The sequence below is a fragment of the Thamnophis sirtalis genome, unplaced genomic scaffold, assembly GCF_051295495.1.
Source record: "Thamnophis sirtalis isolate CommonGarterSnake01/CBP01778 unplaced genomic scaffold, rThaSir2_p1.2 scaffold_1, whole genome shotgun sequence".
NCBI classification, from domain to species: domain Eukaryota; kingdom Metazoa; phylum Chordata; class Lepidosauria; order Squamata; family Natricidae; genus Thamnophis; species Thamnophis sirtalis.
In genome coordinates, this window is record NW_028261381.1 from 95,399,341 (window position 1) to 95,419,054 (window position 19,714).

General features: G+C 37.0%; 1 long non-coding RNA gene across 1 annotated transcript in view; it reads left to right on the top strand.

The window, feature by feature from the left end:
• LOC148049624 (uncharacterized) overlaps positions 1 to 19,217 on the top strand; it is a 28,724-nt gene extending 9,507 nt beyond the window's left edge. Inside the window, exons 3-4 of the long non-coding RNA XR_015697204.1 lie at positions 16,399 to 16,625; positions 18,187 to 19,217. This is a non-coding gene — a long non-coding RNA (uncharacterized LOC148049624). The remainder of the gene's footprint in view (positions 1 to 16,398; positions 16,626 to 18,186) is intronic.
• The last annotated feature ends 497 nt before the right edge of the window (positions 19,218 to 19,714 follow it).

The following is a 19,714-nucleotide window of genomic DNA, read 5'->3' on the forward strand; positions in this document are numbered from 1 at the left end:
CACTCTCTGTCTTCCACTCTCTCTTCCTCCCACACTTGGGCATACCAGGGGTTGTGACTTTAAGTATATACTTCCCACCCTGGCTGGCTGATAAAAGGAGTCGTTCTCTGTAGCTCAAATGGTTAATTCCCCGCCTGGGAGGCAATAGAGCACAGGTTCGAATCCCAGTAAGCATATGGCTAGCTGATGAGAGCTAAATAGCTTGAAATAGATCTATACTAGTCTTCCTTTATTTATTTATCAGCACAAATAAAAACACAAATATAACAAAGGCAACAGTAAAAATATTGGGTTTCTGTCTGGATGGACTCTTGTGACGAGCCTAATGACAGAGAGTGGAAGTGTGACCTTCCTCCCACACTTGGGCATACCAGGGGTTGTGACTTTAAGTATATACCTCCCACCCTGGCTGGCTGATAAAAGGAGTCGTTCTCTGTAGCTCAAATGGTTAACTCCCCGCCTGGGAGGCAATAGAGCACAGGTTCGAATCCCAGTAAGGATATGGCTAGCTGATGAGAGCTAAATAGCTTGAAATAGATCTATACTAGTCTTCCTTTATTTATTTATCAGCACAAATAAAAACACAAATATAACAAAGGCAACAGTAAAAATATTGGGTTTCTGTCTGGATGGACTCTTGTGACGAGCCTAATGACAGAGAGTGGAAGTGTGACCTTCCTCCCACACTTGGGCATACCAGGGGTTGTGACTTTAAGTATATATATATATATATATATATATATATATATATATATATATATATATATATATATATATATATATATATATATATATATATATATATATATATATATATATATATATATATATATATATATATATATATATATATATATATATATATATATATATGTCACAAAAGTCACAACCCCTGGTATGCCCCAATTATAGGAGGAAGCTAACTGCTTCCATTCTCTGTCTATCGGCTTATCACAAGAGACCATCCAGACAGAAAGCCCAATATTTTACTGTTGCCTTTGTTACATTTGTGTAGTATTTGTGCTGTTTGTGTTATTTATCAGCACAAATACTACATATACATACATACATACATACATACATACATACATACATATGGTGGGCAAGGATAGTTGATGCGCAATATACATTGCACTGCTTATTGCAAAGCCTCTCAGCTATCAAACGACAACCCGGCCTTCACGTGGTGCCCCCCGTTCCCACCAATCGGGCTCTGTCGACCCTTGGGACTGGCGTCCCCTTGGGTATATCCAGCTGAAACAGCTTCCATGGATCACCGTATCCATTCCAAACAGCCTGGTCCGACCTGGAAACGGCCAAAAGGAGGTGTTTGTCTAACCACTCTGTGTCACTTCAAACGGAAAGCCGAAGATGTGGTCATGTGCCCATTCAATCTTAGCCAAAAATCATATGATAGCGACTGGCTGCACCACCTGACAACCCTAGCCCAGGACTGAAGGCAGTGGCGTCAAATTTCCATGGAAGTCGCCTATACCCACGATGGGTGAAGAGGCGTCAAGTCAAGTCATATATATATATATTTAAAGTCATATATATATTACGGTCACACTGAAGCTACTGATGGTATAAGTTTGATATTTTAATGAAGACTGTTCTTGTTATGCTCTCCTTTAGCCTTAGAATGTGGGTTTGTTTCATAGTCCTGAGCCAAGTTTTCATTTTTTGTAAGTTATGTTCATTCCCCCCACCTTTTTGAGACTGATTCAGTGCAACCTTAGCATTCATCAGTGATTTCCTCTCAAAACGATGGAAATGGAAACACCAACAATTCTTAGCTAATAATAGAAATAACATTGTTTTAAGAGTTCCAATTTTAAAAGAAATGTATTAATAGGTTTTTCATCTGTGTCAGTGCTTTTATTTCAAAGGTTCTGATTTATTGTTTAATGTACTGTATGACTCACAGGAAAAGTATTAATCTTTTCAAAATCTTGAGGATTAGAACAAAATCATGTATTTGTGCAAAATCTCCAAAGCCAAACCTGAAACCTAAACTCATTTGGGACATACTTTTATGGGCAGTAAGAAATAAAGCTTTGAAGAAACTGTTTCTGCATAAATGAGCATATAAATCCTGCTTTTAAATTCCAAGCCCAATAATGAACTGTTCTTTCTATTTGAAGAAAAAAGTACTGTGATTTGTTAATACACAGTGCAAAAACCATGAACGGCAAGTGAAAATTTGATGGCACTTGTGAAAATGAGGTCCCACAGAGTGTTAGGCACAATCAAAATTGTAGCAACTGGAATGAGATCTTGCTACAAATTTTCTTCTATGGCTTTAAACTGTGAAGGCATGCAAAGAAGATGGAAAAGGAAGAAGGGAGTAGTAATGGGGTGTGTGTTGCTTCTCTGTGTGTCTCTCTCTTTGTGTATGTGTCAGTATGTATGTAGGGTGTCTCTGTATATCTGTATTTATGACCAGAAGAGATTTTTAAATATAAACCCAAACTTCATAAAGTGAGTGAGTGCCACTTACTTTTCAGTTTTTTCCATGGGAAAGCTGTCAAGCAGACGAGATGGCCTATGTCTGGAGAACAACTGTTAATCACAACTCAATAGCCCAGCAGGATTTTCTTCTCCTCCTCCTCCTCCTCCTCCTCCTCCTCCTCCTCCTCCTCCTCCTCCTCCTCCTCCTCCTCCTCCTCCTCCTCCTCCTCCTCCCCCTCCTCCTCTTAAAAAACACTGTCTTCTTCTTCTAGTCATGCTGAATGAATCTAGTGTATTTATATATTGCCAGTTGTGAGGACACAACTTAGCCATTTTCACTTCTGCCTTGAGAAAGATTATTATTGATCATACTATTCATTTGTTTTGTTCATATCAATATAATTTTCAGTGGATTGTACATATGCACAAGTGCTTTTCATATAATAAATCCAACACCTACTTGATACGGTGTCTGATAGGAAATAGTGGAGCACCGATGCTTCTATGACATTGGCAAGTCTAAAAACTAGAAAAGGAAGGAAGGATGGAAGGAAGGAAGGAAGGAAAGAAAGATTATCCACTCTAGATATAAAAGTTTCCACTTATCATCTGCCAAGGCATGAGTGACAATCTAGATTTGTACTTAAATCACTTTTCTGATTTATATATAATCCTAGAAGACCTGGACATACTGTAGGTCCAAGACCAAAGTAGGAAGGAAGGGAGAAGAAGAGCTGTGCAGTCCTTGGTCTAATAAATCACAATTAGTTTTCTTCATCAAAGCTCAAAAGTCATATGTTGCCATTTTGTAAATCAGTGTCTCTCAAACCCATACTTATCTAGCTAGATAAAATTATTACACTTATGTCTAGGGAGTTTTGGGAAGACAGGCAATATTTGAATGAGGCTGAAATGAATTGGAGGAAGTATCCAGAACCTATTAGGATAACATCAAGTGTACAAGAAGCATGTGTTAAACCTGGGATGGGGACTGGATGGGGGCAGGAAGAGATTTAGACTGGCTTCTTCCCCCAGCTCCCTGAGGTATAAGAGGGAAGGAAAAGAAAACATAGGCAGATTTGCAAGATTTTGTTATTTTTGCTTGTTTTAATAAAGTACAGTTCTGGTCATCTTGTGTAATAATTTTCCAGAATTACCTATTTTGTAGGGCTGATACTAGTGTACTAATATCTAACTTATAAAGAACCATGGTAGCGCAGTGGTTAGAATGCAGTATTGCAGGTTAATTCTGCCGACTGCTAGTAGTTTGATTCTCACCATCTCAAGTTTGACTCAGTCTTCCATCCTTCCGAGGTCAATAAAATGAGGACCCAGATTGTTTGGAGGGGGCAATATGCTGATTCTGTAAACTACTTAGAGAGGGCTGTAAAGCACTGTGAAGTGGTATATAAGTCTAAATGCTATTGCTATTGCTAACTTCTAACAGGCCCCTGATCAATAGACATGAGGAGGTGCTGTATTCCTGCATCCAAGTTTGCAATGAATTCAATATATGCTTTCCTCTTGACTTTCTACAAAGGAATTTTGTAAGAATAGGAATGAGCCTAAAGTTACAAACTCAAATGTAAGCCTATTTGTTGAAATCCTGTCATATCCGTTACAATGATGATAATAGTTTTCATCAGGCATTCAGCATACAAAATGATTGTTATGTAAGCATTTTGGATAATCTTTCTACATACATGTTGGCTTGAGCCATATGTATGGAGAGCAGATTCTATCCTATGCAGATATAGTTGTATGTGTGTAGACATCCTCCCTGTTTTTATAGAAGGAGTTAATTTCATTTTAATGGTTTGGGAGGATGGGACAAGACTTAACTGGACTGTCCATGTGGCAAGTATTCTGATTTCTGTAATGCTTAAAATCAGCATGCAATCTTGGTTTATTATTAGATAATTGTGAATATATATTCAGTTATGAATAGTCAAGTTTCAAAGTAATTTTGTAGACCTGCTGAATTTCTTTCTGAACTTAAAGTTGGTGGAAATAAAATGCCATAATCTGGCTAAATCTGATTGATTTCAAATCTGGTTTTTTCTTGTGGGTGGGCATCTATTTTATGTGTATTTAATTTCATGAGCTAAAATGTACATTTATTATTATATGTGCAACAATAAAGTAGAATATTGAAAATTGTCTTTAAAAAACCCAAACAATAGTGGCACAAAAATATCTACACACACACACACATTTATATATACTGTATTTACTTATACTTACACATGTACACACACTCTAACACAGAAATGCCTTCTTTTGTGCACAAACTGCTTTTAAAACTATATGAAGGAGACCTCACGGGTCTCAAATTTGTTTTATAAGAGTGAAAATCAATAAGACTGCTTTAGTGAATACCTTTCTTAGGAAGATTCAACAGTGTTGCTTCCTGCGTATCTACAAAGAGATTCACAAAAGCTATCTGCTTTTTTTCAGTAAGAAATTGTTAACATATCCTGTCACCTTCTTTACACTGAACATATAAACTTTGTTGCTTATGTAGGCTGCATGTTAACTAATGACCATGTTTAACTGCTTGTGCCAACCAATCAAAGTACTTCTGATTCAAAGATTTGGCCACAAAATAAGGACCTAGGCTGAGATCAGAAACACCCTACAAAAATCAGTTAGAATTTTTTGCCACGGTGTTTATCATCTCAGCCAAGGTCCTCATTTTGTGCCAAATTGGTCCTCTGATTTGGACCATCTTTATAGCACTGAGCAGCACTGCTGACTATGGTGCCATATTGGAGGGTTTGCTCTTAAAGCTTGTTTACTTGGGAGATCTTCCAGTTCAGTGAATGGGCTGTCAGGAGAAGATGGGACCAGTTCTTGGAATGCTACATGCAGAAACTCATCTACATTATGAATCTTAGTATTTTTGTCTGCATCCTGGAGTCCTGCTCTAGGCTGGGGTTGTGCAATTTCTGCTATTTTTTTTAATAAAAAACATTTTGTGGTAATTTTGATATTGTTAGTTTTTGGTTATCAAAGATCATGTTTGTTTCATTATGTATATTTTATTTATTTACGTAGCCATTCATCTCACATATGTAATTCATATACAGTAGAAGGTTGCTATACTTTCAGTGTCTTTTTGAAACAGGACGCCAATAACTGTATACATTCTAACTGTGTAAGCACATCAAAGGACTTAAATAATTGCACACAGTTTATTTTAGATCTTTCTGCAATAATTCCTAGCATTTCACTTGTCCACTTCTTTGCTACAATAGAGTATGGTATACTGTGATCTTAGCTGCCATGGGGAAAGGAACATTTTCTTTTCTTTAATTGCTAACTAATTAAAAAAAATCAGAAGTAAAGAATAAGAATTATCAGTACTTCATTTAAGGGAAATAAGAAGTACATATCGCATTGCAATTAGTGCTTCCTAGATTATTTTTACTTAGAGAGAAGCATTTGCCAACTAGCCCATCCTTGTAACCCTTAATGCTCTTTGAAGATGGTTGTTTGCTTGTAGATGTTTTATTACTGACTAGGTGGCTTAGTGGCTAAGATGCTGAGCTTGTTGGTAAGAAAGTTGGCAGTTCAGCGGTTTGAATCTCTAGTGCCATATAACGGAGTGAGTTCCTGTCCCAGCTTCTGCCATCCTAGCAGTTCAAAAGCCTGTAAAAATTCAAGTAGAAAAGAAGGAACCAACTTTGATGGGAAGGTAACAGCGTTCCATGCAGGTTCGACATTTGTCATGCCAGCCACATGACTATGGAGACATCTTCGGACAGCACTGGCTCTTCGGTTTTGATGAGTACCACCCCCTAGAGTTGGGAACAGCATATGTGCAAGGGGAACCTTTACCTTTACCTAACATCATCATTGCCAGTGAGATTGGGATTTGCTCCTTGTTTATATACAAGAAGGCAATCTTGCCCAGTCAATATTGCTGGGAGCGTGGTTTTCTCCTTGGTAGATCTTTGATTAGGGTATTGTAATAATGTTATATAAATTGGTGGTATGACTACCATGTACACTGCCATACTTGAAAAAGAGTCGAGAAGAATTGCAGATGGGCTTAACAATCTTTTTTACAAGAAAATACTAGAACGTTTGGGATTTCTTAGAAAAAAAATGATTGAATAGGGTCATGATTTAAATGTATAAAATGAAGCATCCAATGAAACTAATTGAGAGAAATTCTAAAGCAGACAAAACTAGAGGTGTGCTGAGTTTGGCATCTGAAAACCAAACTCTATAGTACAAGGTCAATACAAGTAATTATCTTTCTCTATTCTGCATTGGTTAAGGGGACGTAGTGGCTCAGTGGCTAAGATGCTGAGTTTGTCTATCAGAAAGGTCAGCAGTTTAGCAGTTCAAATCCCTAGCGCCACATAAACGGAGTGAGCTCCTGTTACTTGTCCCAGCTTCTGCCGACCTAGCAGTTTGAAAGCATGTATCAATGCAAGTAGAAAAATAGGAATCACCTTTGGTGAGAAGGTAGCAGCATTCTGTGCACCTTTGACATTTAGTCATGTTGGCCACATGGCCATGGAGACATCTTAGGACAGCGCTGGCTCTTCGGTTTTGAAACAGAGATGAGCACCACCCCTTAGAGTCAGGAACCACTAGCACATATGTGCATGGGGAACCTTTACCTATTCTGCATTGGTTATACTGCACCAAGACTACTTCATTCAGTTCTGGGAACTATCTTTTAAGAAGCACATTGACAGAAGAGAATGTGTTCAAAGGAGAGCAGCCAAGTTGGTAAGGAATATTAAGAGGGGAAAAAAACTTAAATTAATAGTTGGAAGCATTGGTTCTATGTACCCCGGAGAACAGAAGAATGAGGAGATATACAATAGAACTGGTTTGAATTTTCCAAGAAATAATTCTGAAGGTGAAATTCCAATATCTGTCTGCACTCTAGCTGCACTTAATCAGAAATCCAATTGGTAGCAATCCATCTTTTTTTAAAAAAAAATCCTTCTTTTTTTTAGTAATAGACCAAGATATAAGATGATCTGCTTCACTGATCAAAATATAGCTCAGTTTTTTTTATTTCCAACAATGCATTATTTTGAAATCATAGCCTATATTTATAAGGAACAGAAAACAAAGTATCTTTTTGCATTTTTATGATTGTAAAGGAGACAAATTACAGTTTTGACTATTATGTGACACAAATTTTTCCTTTTCTTGAAGAAGGATCTCTTGTTCAGTAACATGAAGCAAATGTATGTGGATCACTTCTCTTTCTGACACTGAGGCTGTGTCCATAGCCATGACCCCTGATGGCACAGTGGTTAGAGTGCAGTACTGCAGGCTACTTCTGCTGATCACCGTCTGCCAGCAGTTTGACAGATTAAATCTCCCCAGGCTCAAGGTTGAGTCAGCCTTCCATCCTCCCGAGGTGGGTAAAATGAGGACCCAGATTGTTGGGGGCAATAGGCTGACTTTGTAAACCACTTAGAGAGGGCTGTAAAAGCACTATGAAGTGGCATATAAGTCTAAGTGATATTGCTATTATCTAGGTCACTGTTTCTCAACCGTTGCAACTTTAGGCTACGTGAGCTACAACTCCCAGAATCCACCCACATATTCATAAAGTTATAAAGGTTTAGAAACACTTGTCTATAACTCCGTGTTATCCAAAACAGAAAAGCTGATATTCAATGGGAAGAGAGACTGATTTATAGGTCTGACACTGCAGCAATAGCTTGAAGATAAGGGGCTGCCCATTTTCATCTGAAATCACATTCCTTCCAAACCTGCTAATTCTGGTGTATAATTATGAGCAAATTCTCCATATCATAGCTGGGATCGGGCTCAGGAAATGAAGCTAGTTTCCCAAACCTTAGAGAATTATTGGGTCAGTGCCAGGGGTGGGTTTCAACCAGTTCGCGGCGGTCCCCGCGAACTGGTTGGTCGGCGAACCCGGAAGTAAGTAACTTCCGGAAACGGCGAAGGGCGCACCCGCTCGCCCGTGCTCCTTACCCGGTTTTGATGAGTTCTGCGCTTCCACGCATGCGCAGGACGCATACAGTGCCTCCGCGATCCTCCAGAAGCAGCTGGAGCATCGCACAGATGCTAGTACGCATGCGTGCACTGCACGCGTCTACGAGGATGCCACCGGCCCCGTTCCAACCGAACCGGTTGGAACGGGGCGAGAAACCCACCCCTGGTCAGTGTGGAGCTGAATGAAATTATTTTGCTTCCCTGCAATTTTCCTCCTTAGGAGTTTACCTGTTGTTCACTGCACCAATGTACTCACCTTTCCCTCCAGTCATTCATTTCTCAACCTTGCTGTTCCAGGGAAACCACAAGTAGGAGAACAATGAGGTCTTTTTTCTCCTCTACTTTGAAAGGTTCTTGGCTTGATGTGGACACCAGGTATACTGGCAAGTGTTGTTTTCCCAGCATTACTGATAGTTGCTACTGTCTTCATCCCTTTCTGTCAGATTGTGTCTGGTTTCAGCTCAAAAGTTATAGTGACTTTTAAGTTATGAGTGCAATATTCTAGGTGTGTTGGCTTTTCCATTCCCCTTTGGCTTGAAGCCACAGTGGGGAAAAGTCCTGAAGTAGTGAATATGCCAAAAACCCATCAACTGAACTTAAGACACTATATTATGAATTGTAATTGTGTGTGGAAGTTACCCTGGGAGACAGAAGGAACAGTTGCAAACCAGACAATACCCAGACAAGCAGCACCTGAGTCAGCAAATGGAATAGGGCAGTGATGGCGAACCTATTGCACATATGCCACAAGTGGCACGCAGAGCCCTCTCTGCAGTCTCCTGAGCCGTTGCCTAGCTGAGCTCCACCATGCATATGTACTGCTTCCTGCCAGCCAGTTGATTTTGGGGTCTCTGCCATGCATACACAGGCGGCAGGGCACATGTGGGAGACACACGTACATGTGCAGGATGCTTGGGGGGAGCATGAGTGTGTGTGGTCCTCCTCCGTGCCAGTTTTTGCTCTCAGGAGACTGCAGGGAGGCCTACTAGGCCCAAAATGGGGTGCAGGAAGGATCGTGCATGCATTGCATTATGGGTGCGGGGGGCGCGCTTTCGGCATGCAATGACAAAAAGTTTAGCCATCACTGGAATAGGGGCATGGGCCAATGGCAAACATCTTAGAACTCTTCCTAGTTCCTTGGACTGTAAAGGCAAGAGAGGAGAGGTGCGCTTTCAGACTAGATTCTGTTACTGTCACCTTACAATAAAGTTAGAGCTTGTATGTTGGTGTGTTTCTTCTCTGAACTGCTTTTCAGGGTTGACTTGACATCAATCCTGCAGGTCTGAAAACATAGCTCTTCACTCTTACCGTTACTGTCCAATATGTTTTCTTGAAGCCACAGCCCCTTCAAACTAGCTACCATTTTCATGGAAATAGCACCAACTGGTTGTTCCTCTTTATTTCATCGCGGCAAGAAGAACATCACTCTTGCCTTGAATAATTTCTGTGGACTTTTCAAACTCACGTCATCACAACCTGCACTGTTCGATGACGATGACAACTCTTCTAATTCATCTCAAGGAGAACAATCCACAAGAGGAATGCCATTTCCTATCAGGCATTTCTTCACATCTTCTTCCATAGAACACTTCAGAACTGAAACACAGGATTCTTTCCTACAGTATGGCATTTGACATTCGGTTCACATGTCAATGAAAACCTTTTCATGTTCTGTGGATGTTTATCTGAGAACTATATAAATTTCACTTCCAACAAGATTATTTTTCCAGGAGGTAACCTGTCAAGCTATTAACAGGGAAGCTGATAGACAGTCTCCTTTGCATGGCATTGGATACAGCTAAATCTCCCATTTGCCTGCCATTTGTCACCCCTGGGATTTCATTGACTCAAACCTGTCAAGCAATTTAACATGCTGTATATGACCCATTTAGATCATAATACATTTATCACCTGGCTTGGATCAAAGCACAGCGCAGCTTCAAAGGCATCAGCTCAACTATGATTCTAGGAACTGACTTTATCTGTTCTTTATGATACATCTTTTGCTTTTATAGTCGGCACTCTTTTCTTTTTAGGAAATTATATAGCATCTAAGCTTCCTCCTGATTTCTTTCCTTGTTGGCAAGTCATAGCACAAAAACTAGTCATATTTTTATATTTACCTATTATCAATCACTTTTGCTTTCAAAGACCATTCAAATGTAGAATGTAAACTGCTGATTGTTAGTCAGTGTTTGCCTGTTATGCTGCTAACTTAACATAGACAAACAAAAGCCCCTATCTTTATTCTTCCATTGAGTTTTTTTTGTGACTTTACTTCAATTCTACAACAAATAACAAATTATCATATCTGTGTGATGTATGTATGTATGTATGTATTATGTATGTATGTATGTATGTACTGTATGTATATATTATCCTAAAAATATGACTTCCAGGTGTAATTATAAAAGAAACAGGAATGGGAGCATCGATTAATATGCCTGTTGTAAAAACAACAAAACTAATTACAGGTGGAAGATGGGTGGATGGGCCTATCATGCGTGTAATGGCCAAATTGATTAACATTATATAAAGGCAGGTATCTCTTTAATGGTTTTTACACTCTGACAATGTTAGCAGTGGCTAATGAAAGCTAAGTGAGCAACATATTTTAAAGTTCTGGAGATCGCAATGTATGTATGTATGTATACATACATACATACATACATACATACATACATACATACATGGATAACTCTCAAAAGCTTCCATGGACCGAATGGACAGAATTCCTTCAACTTCAAAACAGTAGAGAGAAATAGTTTTTATACAAAGTGGAAAAATGGCCTCTAATATTTAGACCCTAGTCTAAATATGAACCTGGACAAACTCATATCTCTGATCGCCACAAGCGTTCCTTATACATTTATTGGTAAATGCATTAATAATCAAAGGAAACATCACACAGTTTTGTTTTACACTTTGCTCAATGTTCACTAAGCATTCCATTTATTCTTATGCATGATCCGCTTCCATCATGTACTGCTACTAACACATTCAGCAACCTATCTTTAACTCTATATTCACATAAAAAATCCATAATTCCACCTTATTCATTTTATCATACACTTCTCTAAATCAATAAATATATAACAGTTTATCTTTCACTTGCATTTATTTTTTTCTCCCGAGTCATCTGTGATATTACCAAAAGTTTATATTTTACCATCTTTGAATCCTTCATTTTTGACTTGATTTAATTCAGTAACAAGAAAATACAACTATAATCTGAATACTATTAACTGAATGAAATATACGTACATCCTGAATCCTAGTTTCCGAGGTCAGGTTTTATTTTTTAGACTTTAGTAGGGGCAATTATTTTAGATAACTCAGCAGAGATTGCATTGCTAACATTGTATTACTATGGCATTATGGTATTTAAAACATTACCAACTGTTACTTATTTATGAATAACTAACTGATAAGATTGTTAGAAAGAATACACCCTTCCTTATTCATGATATGGATGCAAATATTTTTATAGAAAAAAGAAATCTGTTAATGTGTGTTAGTCATCTTATGTGTTGCCATGGCTGTGTTTTATTTAGTTTTGAAGCAGAAGTTCAAGAGTTTACGATTTGAAGTGAAAGCCAAACACTTAATTTTAATGGAAAAAAAAATTTCCCCCAAGAATGCATCTTAAGTGCATACCTAGGAAATACAGCAGAATTATCACTATTCTGTATAATGAAATTTCCCTGATTTTGAGCATATATTATCTTATCATAAAATTGCCACTTCTAATTCACAAACACAGCAAGTGGAGAAAGCATGACTTTGAAGAAGATATGACGAGAGAGTTCCCGCAACCACTGATAATTTCTATGTAGACTGGACGAGCCAGTGGTGGAAAAATACCAGGAGAAGAGTGTGAAAGTGGAACTACTTAAGCTTGATGGACTGATCAAATCAAGTTGAAAGATAAACATCTAAGGAAAATGTAATTCTATAGAACTGTCACATACAATGAGTCATAGTGAGTGTCCTGCTTTGATTTTTCCGGGACTCAAACTTAGTTTGGCCAAGCTTGGCCATTGAGTGATGTTGGTATGCATATATGCAGGGATAAATTGACCTTTACAGCCTTTAGAGAACACTGTGAAGTGGTATATAAGACTAAGTGCTATTGCTATTTTGGTTAGAGTGTGAACAATAAATATGGCAAACTCACATTTGTTTCAATGTGCCTGAGTGTCTGAATAAAAGAATAACAATTAGCACTTTTCTGGTCTTCAATATGACAGTAGAATCCACTGTTTTGATGAAAGGCCTTTCTTTCCTGGTTTCAGTTAGCCTTCTGTCTTACCGTCATTTCTGCTCCAGCAGTGGTCATAATTCTTGGAATGTTGTTGGGTATTTGAATGAATGCATTTTAATATTTCATAATTTTAATATTGATAAGAGCTACAGGTAGAACAAGCTACTTGCTCATGATTTAATCCCTAACTGATTGCAGCAACCCTGGTGACTTGAAAAAGTCAAGAAAAGGTTGAAAGAATCCTTTTTAAGGTCCCATTTGTTCAAAATATATGAATAGGGATGGAATAATTAGTGAGAATAATACACCCAGAATGATTTATTTTACCTTTAGGCTTCTTTGTAAATTTAATTCAAGTCAGTATCTTGCTGCAGTCATCCCTTACATTTTTTCCCCTTTTGAGGTAGTTTGATGAACTACAGTGAAGTAGCAGTTTCCCAAAAAGGAAGGGGGACATTTTAAGGAGGTAGGGGGAGAGACAAGCTGGATTATGGAAAGGAAGCAGTGTAGGAGAGTCACTCCCTAGAATCTCTCAGGGTATATTCGCTAGGATTAGAGTAGTATTGATGTTGTCTGGCAAAATTATGTCTATATCAGTGGTAGTCAACCTGGATCCTACAGCCCACTAGTGGGCGTTCCAGCTTTCATGGTGGGTGGTGGTGGTGGGGTTTGCTGTAACTCTGCTTTGTAAATTTTATAAAGTAAAGTTACTTCCCTACTTTATAAATCACCATTACTGTGGAACCGGTGGGTGGTCAGAAAATGTTTACTACCAACAGAGATACAAAAGTAGGTATAAAAAGGTTGACTACCCCTGGTCTCTATGGTGTGAGCAAATAAAGAACAGGCTGGAATTTTCTATGTCCTTGGACAGAAAATAGAATTTCTGCTATGATTAAAATTATTGATTTAATCTATGAACTTTTTCCTCTTTACAATAAAATTTATACATAATTTAAGTTTTAACATTTTAGCATCCCAAAATACAGATATTTAACATAGTTTGAAAAATGCAGGGAATGATTTCGCTTTTTGACATAAAATACCAGAATAAATTTGAAAGCCAAAGTTCTAGATTTTTAAATATTTGTTTGACTATCAATCAACAGTCAAAAGTTTAGTTTCAGGGGGAAATATTATTCCATATTACTGTGCCCCCCCCCACATTCAAATAAAATATTTTGTGAAGTCTCCAAGTTTATTGAATCTGAGATCAAAGAGAAACAAGGTGGTGCAAATTTCCTCAATTTGATAAAATGCTAAGATAATGAACTGAAACTGAACTTATATGTTAGTTTATTAAGGCTTTTATTATCATGCACTGTACCTATGATATTCAACTGAAAACATATTAAGATGAAGATAATTGCTGTATTTATGAGCAATAAAAAGTCTGCATGCATTCTTTTAGTAACTGCTTTCAACAGCCCATCTTAATATAAATAAAAGTTGAAACAGCTGAAATATCTAACTGCCTTATATCAGCAACTATACACAAAAGTTGTATTATTACTGGCTTCTCCTAGCCTTATTAGTGATTTGATGCAACTGGATTTCAGCCCATCTAACTGCTGGGTAGAAATGCATTGCATAGTGGTAAAGGCATCTCCTTCCTTTAGTTCAAAGTATCTGTTATGTTTTGTTTGATTTAAAGTTACAAGGGAAAGATTTTAGTTATTCATATCCTTGTCATTTTGAAATCAGTGGAGTTCAGTTATAGGCTCCTTTTAATGGCTCTGTCAATGAAATGTAGCAAAAACACCTAGGTGGTTGTTCAAATGGTTTGGCATTTAATTGATAGTTCTCAGCAGTACACTCAACAATTTCTGCCTACTTTTCCAAAGAATCAAAGTTATGAATAGATGAGTCACCACCATACTGATTAGGATAGCCAAAGGAAGTACTAGACATGTACAAATATTTAATGTTGCTTCTACCACCTTAGCATACACCTGGTGCATTTAAGCAAACAGAGAACTGTGCTAGTCATAAAGAAAAATGGGCTGCTGCATCCTTTTTATGCAATATAAAGAATTTCATGTGTCTTTGAGTAAAGAACATGATACATTTTTACATATATTCTTGCAAAGATTCCAGTTTATTTATATATTTTATTTCATCTGATTTCTTGATTACCTTGCCCATCTGAAGTACATGACTCTGTGCTGCAAACTAATAATAAAAAACAATATAACAAAATAAAAATTAACATAAATAGTAACACACCCCCCCAAAAAAAACCAACAGAAACACTAGGAATCATTTATAACAGTTCATACAGTCAAGAAACAGGCTGATACACATAATCTAGGCCCAGTTGAATTTAATTCTTCTTCTTCTTGTGTCATATCCATCATTGGTTGTTGGCGATCATGCTGGTGATTGTATTTTTATTAACAGCCACACGAAAAAGTTCTGTTGCATTTTGTCCAAATCAATCCCTTAGACTTTGAAGCCATGATGTTCTTCTTCTGCCTGGACCTCATTTTCCTTCAATCATTCCTTGGAGGATTAAGCGAAGTATGCTGTATTTTTCCGGGTGTCGCACCACATGTCCAAAATATTCTGATTTTCATTTTTTTATGGTTTTGATGATTTCCCTTGGCTTTCCCAGGTGGCTTATCACCTCCTCATTTCTGATTTTGTCAACCCAGCTTATACGTAACAGCCGCCTGTAAATACACATTTCAAATGCTTCTAGTCTCTTCAAGTGGCTTTCTGTCAGAGACAAACTTTAATTTAATGGCAAATTCAAATGTTTAAGGTTTTTTGAAAGGCAAGTAGGGTCCAGGAGAGTCTGATCTCTACAGAGATGATATTCCAGAGGCTGGGTACCTCTGCAGAAAAGACTTTCTTCCTAGATCCTGCAGATGGCACTGCATGATGTATGGGACCTACAATATGCCTTTTCTGTTCCAATAGGCTGGGTAAAATGGCACATATATCATGAACAAATAAATATATAATTATTTTAAAATAATAATAAAATAATAACTCTCTCTTGAAAAACCCACTGAAAAAGCTTCAGATCATCTCTAGTAAGTGGCTCTATGTTCTAGCCTCATCTGGTTCCATTTCTTGTTCTGGTTGGGATTTCACTGCCAGCACATTTCATAATTTGAGGGACCTCCTGGACTCACAACTGCTGCACATGTGGTAGTCATGAAGAGGAAGGTCTTTGCACAGGTTCTTTTTAAAAAAAGATTTTATTGATTTTCTATTGTTTACATTTTGTTAGTTCACAGGTTATTGTTATGTCTGAATTGTGCCTGTTCCTGGACCTGAACTGGAGTTCTGGCTGACAGTCACTCATTACTGCAACATGATCTACGTGGGGATGTCCTTAAAGAGTATTTGGAATGAAAAATGCAAACCATGCAGGCAGCTATGGGGATCTGTCATTCTGCACAAATTACTCTTCTGTGTCACAAGCTGCACTGGTAGCCAGAATGTTTCCAAGTATAAGCCAAGGTGCTGGTAATTAACTTTAAAACCCTTCAAGTTTTGAGAAAATCCAGTTTTGAAAAAAAGAGTCTAGAAACAATTTCCAAGGAGAAACAAAACTTAGTAACTTTTATTGCATTAAAACAGTTAATTTCGCCATTTTTGTTAACTTTAAACAACTTTACAAACTGTTCTTCCATTGTGGAAATTAGTGTGTCGTTTCATCTTTGTGCATTTTCCAGATGTTCCTAAGGAAGAAGAATTGTTCTTTCATTTTTGAACTGCGGTGGCGCAGTGGTTAGAATGCAGTACTGCAGGCTACTTCTGCTGATCACCGGCTACCAGTAGTTTGGCAGATCGAATCTCACCAGGCTCAAGGTTAACTCAGCCTTCCATCCTTCAGAGGAGGGTAAAATGAGGACCCAGATTGTTGGAGGCAATATGCTGACTCTGTAAAACGCTTAGAGAGGTTTATAAAAAGCACTTTGAAGTGGTATATAGGTCTAAGTGCTATTGCTATTGCTATTTTTATGTATAAGATATCTGTTGGGGTTTTCTTTGTTTATTTGTCTATTAATTGGATTTTGATGCTGCCTGACTCCAAAAATACTCAGGCCAGCTCATAATATTTAAAATGTATAATTTAAAAATATGACATGGCCCAAATAAAACCACATTGTATTCAATATGTAATATTCAAGTAGAGATGCAATGGGGCCTCCATATACATATACACTCTCACCAGAGAATTAGTGACAGCATGACTTTAGTTGTTTAAATTTTTTTTAAAAAACCTATCTCCAAACTTTTCATTTTCTGCACTTTCTTGAATTGGAAAAAAGGTCAATACGTCTTCTTGCCCATCTACTTATTAACTCAAAAATGAAGATTGCCAAAAAGCACTTGATACCAGTGTCTTCCTACATGTGAACAAAAATGTGAACTTTTAAAAAATGCAGTTACTAAATGCTAAGCGGCATTGTTGCCAAAATAACACAGTTCTCATTTCTATGATTTTACTGTTAGTTTCTGCCTCTATTGGCACCATGAAAGCTGCTGTAAAGAACTGGCCATTCTGTCGTAGTAATTTTTTGACATTTCTTAGAACAAAATGCAATGTTTGCAATGTATTATCTATAACTAAAGGACAACATTAGCATTATTCATCTAGACATTTCTCTTTAGCAAAAAAAAAAAAAAGCTAGCCTTTCTTCAAACCCAAATAATCAAAAGGGCAAACAGATAAAAAAGGATGGAATGAAGAAAAATAAAAACATCTTGGCGATAGAAAACATTTCAGAGCTCCCATCATGGCTAGGGATAGATTGCTTAAATCCTTCTGAAGTCAATGGGATTTAAAGATAAGACCAAAGGACAGCTGGGAAAATAAAGAACAGAAGGAATAACTAGAACGTTCATGCAGAGTAGCAGCCAATCTATAACTCTTGTTGTGGACAGAGGAAAGAAATAGATTTTCCTAAGGATCTACATAAGGAAAGAAATATGAAAGTATATCTGATGGGCGAAAGCTGTTCTGTGGTCTATTTTTTAACCCTTGCCTTCTGCTTTAACCCCTTCCCCCTAAAACTAAAAGACAAATCTTCCCTATTTTTTTTAAATAGGGAAGGCAGTCTAACTTCTTGTACCATTTTTGTTGCTTTTTTCTGAACCATCCCAAAACGGATTTCACTCCTAAAATAAGAAACAAACAAACAAACAAACAAACAAACAAACATATATACATACATACATACATAAATACATACATACATACATACATACATACATACATACATACATACATACATACCATTTTTAAGCTTCCAAACTTGATTGAAATGTTCAACAAATAGATCATCTTTGAAATCTGGATGTGTTTTGCCCCTTTAATTGTTAATGGTATTATGATTGGATTAACAATATATTTATTTCTAGGGATTATTTTCTAAATAATAATAAAAATATTTTTGCTCTATTTTTCCACTGCTATTGTGACCGGCACTTTTCCAACATTTCTGTAATCTAAAAAGCCTAAAGATTTCTCGTTTCCATCAAAATACCATCCATGATTGAAAGAAAATATCTATAAAGATCATATCTCTATTCTTCTCCATCACTCCTTTTCTCTAATATGCAACTCAATGTCATCAGGGTCACCTGAGTAATGCAAATGGGTTTAGAGCTTCTTCGTGGAAATGTTGAAAGGGCTGGACTGATGACACAGATAAACCTCCAGGTGGTCTCAATGACTCTCTAAAAAGAATGCAAATGACCAACTGTCTGCAAGGAGTATACATCCTCCCATTCCCACCATCCAGTCAGAGCTGAAGAAGCTTCTTGGATGAGAAGTGAAACATCTTCAAAGAAAAACAAGAAAGTCCAGTTGCCTCTTGAAAAATCACCTTTGGGGACAGCTATGACCTGGATGACCAAGAATCTCCATTGACATGAAACCCAATGATAACTGCATTTATAAACCTAGCCACTCTCTTTTCTGTGGTTGGCTAGATTCATCTTCATTCACAGTGATAATTTAGACACATTATACAATGGATCCTTTCCCTGTTCTCATTAGATTGGTCTTTATAATTAATTCTACCTTCATTTTTCATTAAATTTGGTCCCAAATTTCCAGATCATTTGCATTTTCAGCTATCACAGTAGTGTCTTCAGTATAGTACAGGCTATCAAAGTTTTTCTTTCAATTTTAGAACTACTCTTGTTCTAAAATAAGATAAGTGCTTTTTTTTAAGTCTGGAAACTTCTTATGCATTTTTTTTGCTGAAAATGGGAAAAATGAACTGGTGATTTATGGCTTTGTTGATTAAAAAGAGCTGAATAGGAGAAGGGAATTATAACTTTAAGAAATGGCTTTATTTATGACTTAGTGCTTTTTGTAAAACATGTTCTTTTGAATTATGTATCAATAGCAAGGTAAGTAGATGAAAAAGTAAATAGATGTTATGACTACAAAGTTGGTATTACAAATATGGATGAGTACCTTCTATCTATTAGTTATATAATAACCTAAAAATCTTATATATGTGTAATTCCACATTCTTTAAACTTTAATTATAATATGTATTGGTCAAGTGTTTGAAGCATATTTTATATATAATAAAATCTGTATAAAATAAAATTGATTGATTGATATATTATCTCATTTTCCCTTAATTTACATTTAGTTCAATAAAAAACGTAAATGTTTTTTCTTTCTTCTTCTTCTTGTTTTTCACAGCAACAACAACCCTGTAAATTAGGTTAGGCTGAGAGAAGAAGGTTAGCCCAAAATCTGTGACTGAAGATGGATTAAAATTTGAGTTTTAACAGACCTAATCCAATACTCTAACCACTATGCTATCCTGACCTTTTTTCATTCTTATACATTGCAAACATATATCCTTTATGGATAGTTTTTTAATCTGTTTTTTTTTCCTTTTCAGTGAGAGCTATGTCAGGATTCTACAAGTTTCTCCTTGCATTATTAAAAAGGGACAGATGGCTGTCAGAACCTTTGATCTTTTGCACATGGGTCTTTGGATCTAGCAGTTGCCTTGA